Consider the following 9,440-nt stretch of genomic DNA (forward strand, 5'->3'; position numbering starts at 1 on the left):
AAGGGTGAAGTAAAAACTGTGTTCAAAATATGCAAAGAAAATAAATTGGTTTTTGGTAAGGAAAGGTAAACAAGGTATTATGGATGTGGTTTTGGTGAGGTGAAAGAAGGGGTTGTTTTTGCCCTAAAATAATTTAGAGGTTGTGTCATTGTTCCAGAATGCATAAGAGGGAATTAGGGACAAAAGCCTGAATGGGAAAAGAAAGTTGTAACAGGTCTGTGGAAAAGAGAGAAACTTGTATGATCAAGCTGGCTAAGATTGAATAAACTTACTTATAAGGTTTGTTTGTTTGTTTGTTTTTAAGAAGCCCAACAGTGTAGTGATGGAAAACTAGAATTTGCTTTATCTCTGTCAAAATGACAAAGTTTCTTGTATTATCAGTCTGTTTTAATAAGAGATTGGAAAAGATTTTTCTTTACCCTTTGAGTAATCTGCCAAGGAAACAACTATTTTGTGTCTTAACCAAGTAGTTTCCTGTACTTCCTGTTGTCTTTATCGTGTCTTTGGTTAGTCAAGAAAATCAAGACTTCTCTGTATTGAAAGAGCTATGGCATTTGGTTTTTTTTCTTTTACAAACATATAACTTTTTCTTTGCCTTTGAAATATTTTATTGTCACTTTGGTTAAATAGATAAGAAGGATTGTTTCATAGTGATCTGTATTTCTATTTAATTAAATGTTCAAATATTTTGACATTTTGGACAACTTCCTGAATCAATTTCTAAATAAAGTTTTATTGACTTTGAACTGACTGAGATTTCCCAGAGGGCTCCTGGAAAATCTCAAAGGATTTGTTCTCACACCTTGTACAAAGATAGATGTTAAACTAATTAGGTTTACTTGATATACTCAATTACACAGAAAGCACTGTCAAAAAAGAAGTAGTGTTTATGAAGGAGGATGATGGAGGTGGAGGTGCACATTACCTGGGAGGAAATTAAGAAGGAGCCAGAGAAGCCCTTCAATAAAGAGAAGACATTCCCGCTGCTGCTGTGTGTCTTCACCACCAGTAACATCTCCCACCACGGAATGGACACGTTCTCCTGCAGAAATGTACAATCCAGTGAGCTACAGAGCTACACTTGTTTGAATCCAACCTTGAAAGAACTGACTAGTTTAGTAAAAGAAGTCTACCCAGGAGCTAGAAAGGGTACATAGATCAATTTTGTAATTGTTTTATGGAACTTAAAAGATTCAGCTGTCAAATAAGAAGACTGGCAGCACCATGTCTAGGAGAAAGAAGACTGATGATTCTGTAACCCTGCAGCCTCAGAAGTTCCCTGTAGGAGATCACTTTGATATAACAATCTCCCCTCTAAATGGGGCACTTCCTCCTTCTGGCTATATGAAACCCTATTAAATTTTATTTACAATTTCTTGGGAAAAAAAGAAGCAATGTTTAATCTTCTTTAGTTTATATTTTTATGGATATATGCTATTAATATGTTTCCAAAATTGTATAAAGTTCCTAGAAATTTGTCAATGTCTTTGTTGTCCATGATATGTCCTGTTATAATGTAATTAGTCATAATTCCAGTTATTATCTTAAAATGTTATGTCACTGAAACAATCAAATTTCCCAGTCAGTTGCATTAAAGTGAACTCTCATCAGGTCTTTAATCCTGACCATCTTAAGCCTTTTGTCATTCATAGTTATCCTTTTACTCTGATGCTTTCTGAAAGCTCTTACAGTCAGTTACACACAAATGTGCTTCATCATCAACAAAAAAGGAAAGATTTAGTGGACACGTTGATGTGTTCCTGAACTGCTGACCCCAGATCAAGCAAAGTAAGAATGAATTACATGTGACTGAATGAACTGATAAAGATGATTATAATTTTTCTAAACTTTTGTTTGAAACATGCTGGTTCTTTAATGACTTATCTTCCAGATTAAGAAACCGTCTTGCCCTTTTTTTTTAACAAGCTATCTATAACTTGCAACAGTTTAATACATTAAGCCTTTGTAAATTAAAAAATATATATTTATCTTTTCTCTCTCCCTGAGCCCTCTGGAATTTAACAACTCTTACTGAATACAGTTGACCCTTGAGTAACATGGGTTTGAACTGCACGGGTCCACTTATACGCAGATTTTTTTTTCCCTAGTAAATATTACAGTACCACACGACCTGGGGTTTGTTGAATCCAAGGGTTCAGAACTGCAGATATGTTTTCCTTTATTCATCCATCCATTTCCAAATATTTGTCAAGTGCTCACTAGAGATTGGCACTGAGCTTAGGCAGTGGAGATGCTGTAATGAAAAGAAGGAATGTGCTCATTGTCCTAAGGGAAAATGCATGGTGGGAAGCAGACATTAAACAAATAATAACAGTAAGAACCATATACATCAAATGGGATAACTGCTATAATCGACTGACAGATTCACACTAGTAAATATAAAATAGACAAACAACAAGGACCTACTGTATAGCACAGGGAACATAATGTATGTATAACTGAATCATTTTGCTATACACCTGAAACACAACATTGTAAATCAACTAAACTTCAATTTTTAAAAGGGCAGGATGTTAAAAGGGCAGTCTTGAGTCACTCTTTAGTGATTTAACCTCTTTGACATAACTCGTTGAATGGAAAGGAAGGAATCCAAGCCAGGTAGATCACTTAGAGTGTATGCTGGTCATTCTTCTTTTGCCTCTGCCCCATCTCTTATCTCCTTACCCTGCAATTCTGTTCCTTTTTTATCCTTCCCTGCCCTGCTCTGTGCCCAGGGGGCTGACCAGTATCAACTTACTGGGATTCCCTTGCCCTCTGGCTGCCAGTGGGTCTGGAGTATGGAGCACAGAGGTCTAGATGTTACCTTGTTCTCTCTCTGCCTCATCACTGTGGATTTTACAGTGGATGGGTCTGTCTTTAACTACAGCTCTTTTGGGGAAGCCTCGTCCTCCAGTCTTTCCTCTTCTTGCTCCCTCTGACCTAGTGACGATAAAAACCTCCTCCTGTTGCTAGATCTTGGGTGCCTTAATCTCCATTACTGGTTCTTTAAATTTTTCCTCCATCACTCTCAAAACGCCCTTAATTAAATTCTGCTGAAAAATAACAGCCAAGTAAGCCTTCTGTTTTCTGTTGAGACTCTGATTGATACAGAGTGCTTCTCCATTAATTTGCAATTAGAACTAAGAGGATCAACTGTATTCTTCTTTTCATGGCAATGAAATTATTTGCATAAATTCTATAACAATCTATTCTCCTTGTAACAGGACACAATTAGAAACATCGATTTATTACCAAGGCTTTGCCTGAAATGTCATATTTAGAAAGATGTAGATAGAACCAAACCATTTTCAGGAACTATGTTGATTTTGTGGGGTCAGTGCTTACAAAGTCCCTTGAAAATAACTGGTCTGGTACCTGGCTTACAGGGTTCCCAGGCTTACCCTGGGAAGTGAGGAAGGAAGTTCATTTCCTGACAAACTCAGGAACCTAAGGCTATTTGGGGGACATTGAGAAGAGAGAAGTTCACCCAAATCGAGGTATTGCAGGGGAAATATGGTGGTGAGTCCATGGCTTGGCTTCCTAGCCTTGAGAGGCTTTTAAAAATTGAATCTGATAGAAAGCCCAGAAATAAACCCAGGCACTGATGGTCAACTAATCTATGACAAAGGAGGCAAGAATATATAATGGAGAAAAGACAGCCTCTTCAATAAGTGGTGCTGGGAAAGCTGGACAGCTACATGGAAAAGAATGAAATCACAACATTCTCTCACACCATATACAAAAATAAACTCAAAATGGATTAAAGACCTAAATATAAGACTGGATACTATAAAACTCCTAGACAGAAACATAGGGAGAACACTTTTTGACATAAATCGCAGCAATATTTTTTTGAATCCACCTCCTAGAGTAACGGAAACAAAAGCAGAAAATAAACAAATAGGACCTAATAAAACTTAAAGGCTTTTGCACAGCAAAGGAAACCATAAACAAAATGAAAAACAAAATATGGAATAGGAAAAAATATTTGCAAATGATGCGACAAATGAGGGATTAGTTTCCAAAATATACAAACAGCTTAATATCAAAAAAACAAACAACTCAATCAAAAAATGCATGGGGGCTTCCCTGGTGGCACAGTGGTTAAGCATCCGTCTGCCAATGCAGGGGACACAGGTTCAAGCCCTGGTTCAGGAAGATCCCACATGCCGTGGAGCAACTAAGCCTGTGTGCCACAACTACTGAGCCTGCGCTCTGGAGCCCGTGAGCCACAACTACTGAGCCCGTGTGCCACAACTACTGAAGCCCGCACGCCTAGAGCCAATGCTCCACAACAAGAGAGGCCACCACAATGAGAAGCCCGCACACTGCAACGAAGAGTAGCCCCCACTTGCCACAATTAGAGAAAGTCCGTGCACAGCAAGAAAGAACCAAAGCAGGCAAAAGTAAAATAAATAAAATTTTTAAAAATGCGTGGGAGACCTAACTAGACATTTCTCCAAAGAAGACATAGAGATGGCCAACAGGCATATAAAAACATCACTAATTATTAGAGAAATGCAGATCAAAGCTACAATGAGGTATCACCTCACACTAGTCAGAATGGCCATCATCAAAAAGTCTACAAATCATAAATTCTGGAGAGGGTGTGGAGAAAAGAGAACCCTCCTACAGTGTTGGTGGGACTGTAAATTGGTGCAGCCACTATGAAGAACAGTACAGACTGGAGGTTCCTTAAAAAACTAAAAATAGAGTTATCATATGACCCGGCAATCCCACTCCTAGGCATATATCCTGAGAAAACTATAATTCAAAAAGGTACATGAACCCCAATATTCACAGAAGAACTATTTACAATAGTCAGGATATGTAAGCAACCTAAATGTCCATCGACAGAGGAATAGATAAAAAAGATGTGGTACATATACACAATGGGATACTATTCAGCCATTAAAAAAAGAATGAAATGATGTCATTTGCAGTAACATGGATGGACTTAGAGATTATTATACTAAGTGAATTAAGTCAGACAGAGAAGGACAAATATCATAAAATATCACTTATATGTGGAATCGAAAAAATGATACAAATGAGCTTATTTACAAAACAGAAATAGACTCACAGACATAGAAAAAAACTTATGGTTACCAAAAGGGAAAGGAGGGGGAGGGATAAATTAGGAGTTTGGTAATAAAGTATACACACTATATATAAAATACATGTATAGCACAGGGAACTATACTCAACATCTTGTAATAACCTATAATGGAAGAAAATCCAAATATATATATTTATAAATATGTAATATTTACAAATACATAAATATTTATAACTTAATCACTTTGCTGTATACCTGAAACTAACACAACATTGTAAATCAACTATATTTCAATAAATTTTTAAAATAAATAAATAAAAAGAAAAATTGAATCTGAGATTCCCTATTAACAGTTCCAGCAATAAAAACTGCTCTGCTCTGAGAAATACCACGACAGTGACACGAATGTACGTGCTGTCACTGAAGGCACTCAAGCTGCAAACACATTGATTGATTTGCAGATTTTTTTTTTAAACAACAACAACCTTTTTTTTTTTTTTAGTTTTTAATTTTGGCTGTGCCAGGTCTTAGTTGTGGGATCTTCGTTGCAGCATGTGGGATCTTTAGTTGCAGCATGTGGGATCTTTAGTTACAGCATGAGGGGTCTTTAGTTGCGGCATGCAGGCTCATAGTTGCAGCATGTGAACTCTTAGTTGTGACATGTATGCGGGATCTAGTTCCCCGACTAGGGATCAAACCCGGGCCCCCTGCATTGAGAGTGCAGAGTCTTACCCACTGGACAGAAGGGAAGTCCTGATTTGCAGATATAAATCATTCTTGCATCCCTAGAATAAATCCCACTTGATCATGGTGTATGATTCTTTTAATGTATTCTTGAATTTGGTTTGCTAATATTCTGTTGAGGATTTTTGCATCTATGTACATCAAGGTCCTTCTTGATATTCTTAAAATCCGAATTTAAAATGTTATCTCAGTGAAAAATTACAGGTAAATGCAAAAATATCAAGAAAGTGAAATAGTCCTTAGAAATAAATGATAATAAGGCATAACAGATGCAAGGAACAAGGACTCAAAATAACTTACTTTCCATAAGAATTTTAGCTCTTCAGAGGAATTTTCATTAAAATAAATGTAAAAGGCAAGCTTTAGATTAAAATTTAAAACTTTTTTGGGCACTGTATTTCCATGGTGAAATGGAAACGTAATTTATGTATAAGATATTAAGGAATACTGTTTTCAAAAACTTGTAATGACTTGGATAAGTACTAATATTAAGTGAAAAGGTAACTAGGAATATAGGATGATCCCATCTAATTTAGATGAAATATAGATATGTTGAGTGCTAGTTCTCAAATTTTAAAAAAGGTTTTAGTGTTAACACAATGGGAAGGATTCCATAAACATGCTTTGGTTTGATATTCTGTTTTCTTTCAACCAGACACACAGAGCTGCGATGCAGACCAGGTGTGACCAACACTTTCCCACCCCACCCCCTGTGGGTCCTGGGAGGCATTGACTTTCTGTCCTGGAGCCCAGTGCCTGACTCAGGGGCTCCATAAATGCTCCCTGATATACTGCACTTAGGAAGAAGCTTATTTTTCCATAGTGTGAAATAACAGGAAAATTACTTCTACTAGAAGATTCCCCGCTAAACATTGAATCTTACAAATTTGGTTTTGATCTACCTGCAATCCTGTGAAGATATCTGAGTTTATATGTAGCTTCTTTTGCAACAGAACCGGGGAACCCTGAGCACTCCTGTCATTTCTCATGTGACCACCGGAGGGCAGTGCGTGGCTGCTTGTGACAATCACACTGCCTCCCCCCCACCGTCAAACCTTTTACAAACAGTCTTCCTCGGAACATGTTTTATATCCTTAGAGCATTTCTCTGAGGATTATTTAATTTCCTTTTATTCTTCAAGCCTTTGGAATCTAATGAAAACTCCTTACAAATAACAACTAAAGGTAATGCACTGGATGGGAGATGCCCCTCCTTACACAGGCAGACACATGCAATTATGAGTGTGTCTGAATGAGATGGACCCTTGCCTAACATAAAATTTAAAAACTCATCCAAAATGGATCAAAGACCTAAATTTAGGAGCTAAATCTATAAACTTATAGAAGACAACATAGGAGCAAATCTTCATGACTTTGGATTTGGAGTCGATTTCTTAAAGGTGACACCTTTCATAAAGGGTCACCAATATGACTGCTTTCCATTTGGCTCTTAGCGTGCCTCAGGCCCCAGGCAAGAAGTATACAGGTCATTTCTCCAGTAATTCTCCCGAAACCCATTAAGCAGTGCCAGTTATTTTCTCCATTTTAGAGATTGGGCCACTGAGGCTCACAGCCTTGCTCAATCACCCAGCTAAGAAGAGGCTGAGTAGGGACCAGACTGCAGTCTCTCTGCCCTTGGACCCTGTGCTCTTTCCACACTGCTCCTCCCTGGATTCCTCCAGATGTCGGATCCCCAGACCTTGAGAACTCACGGAGATCTGGGGCGGAGTCACCACTTAACGCCTGGAGCTTGGTTTGTTGGCCAGGAATGGCCCACCCTGGCCACTGGGGGCCCTCCTGGTGCCAGGATCAGCCGATATCTGGGCAGAAGGAGGTCTCTCTATGGGCACCAAGAGTAAAGGTTCTTGTATTCTCAGAGCTGAGAAGTCCCCCTGCAGCATCTGGTTGCAGCCTGCTTGTCAGGTGGGCCCTGCAGGAGTCTACTGAGCACTGGGTTCATATCCTGCCTTGGCCGGTCTGTGGGGCAGAAAAGGCAGAAGTTTCTTTCAGCTCCATTTCCTCATCAGTCAAACAGGGACAGTGTTTCTACATTCTTCTTGGGGTTTTAAGAGTCAATGAGACGATTCATGTCTGGAAAAGAGACCCAGGTAAGGACTGGACCATCCTTAGCTGTACCTGCTGATATGACCTCCCTGCAAGCCCTCTGCTGCCCTGGGCTCCCCGCCTCTGCCCACTCTGCTCCCTCTGCTGAGGGCCCAACGCCCTCAGACTCAGATGATTCTCCAGAAAGCCCTTTTCACACTCCCATTGGGTGGGGTGTCCCTTGGCCGGCGGTGCGGAACAACACTTGGGCTCACGCCATCACCCCGGGCATCCCTGGAGCTGGACATGAGCCTGTGCCTGAGGACGATGAGGCTCTGAGTATGCAGGGCTGACCCCGGAGCGCCGTGCATAGTGCCGTCTCCTCCTCGGACCACAGGCCGGGGCGCCCGGGAAAGGGGCTCCCTCCTTCCAAGCAGCCACAGTGAGCTGCGCTGAGCTCCCTGGGGCGCCTCCCAGCTCCCCTGTGCCTCGCCCCGAGACCGCATCTCAGGGTCCCGCAGCCACCGGGGGGAAGGGGGCAGGGTCTTCTCGCGGGTCGATATTGAAAGTCAGTTTCTGGAGAAGAAGTTAGTCTTTAATGGAAACGACATTGGGAAGAATCCGGACCCCTTCGTACAAACCAACACCGAGCCTGAGCCCGTAACCGTGACGGCACTGCCCCTGCCGTGCGGACCCTGCCCCGTGGTCCTCACTGCTCTCCACCCCGGTTCCACCAGGCGCGTCCCTCTCTTACCCTCAGGGGAGCCCTGAGTGTCCTCCCCGTGAAGGTCTGTGTTCTGTGCGTGCGGACCCGTCTCTTGGCCGAGGAGAGGTCGCTGACCCGCAGCCGTAGATAGAGTGCCCTCTGTCCTTACCTTGAGGTAGGTGAGGGCTCCCCCCTTCTCCTCACCTGCGGTCTTGGGTGGGAAGCAGAACCCCACCCCACGCAGAAGCTGAATGTGAGGGGTGCCAGGGCTGGGGGCTGGCGCAGGGCCGAGCCAGGGGTCACCAGCCCGCGGGGTGCTCAGGGGCGGTGCCGCCTCCAGAGCACCCAGCCTGAAGCTCTGACCTTCCCGCAGCTCCCCCGGCGCCCACGTGCTTTGCTAAGGCCTCTCCGCTCACACAGGCTGCAGCGGTTCTTGCTGTCGCGGCTCAGAACTTCTTCTGGCCTGAGCACAGTCAAAGCCACGTCTGTAAGTCGCCCACCTGCTCTGAGAGGTGCTCTCTTGAGAAGAAGGAGCCCCGCCTTGGAGGGGGAGGGAGCGGCCCGGCCTGAAGCCTCCTCTGACCTGGAAGCAGGGCCTGCGTTCTTGGCTCGGAAGCGGAGTTAGGAGCCGAGGGTTGGGTGGCTCCCGGGTGGGGCTGCGCAGGGCTGGGTGTGTCACCGGACTGGCCGGGCTGAGATGAGCTCCGGGGAACGGGGCAGGGGGGTGGGGCGGGAAACCTGGGCCAGGGGACTGGGGTGGCCCCTCCCTGCTCCGCGGGTCACTCTTAGGCACCCTGAGGGCCTCCACTGCCGACTCGGCCATCTCCCTGCCTCAGGTGGAGCTCCGGCCTCTCGGGAGCCCCTGCTTTCCCAAACGAGGCGCAGACTT

The sequence above is a fragment of the Balaenoptera physalus genome (assembly GCF_965194825.1).
Source record: "Balaenoptera physalus genome assembly, chromosome: 14".
In the NCBI taxonomy this organism is placed as follows: domain Eukaryota; kingdom Metazoa; phylum Chordata; class Mammalia; order Artiodactyla; family Balaenopteridae; genus Balaenoptera; species Balaenoptera physalus.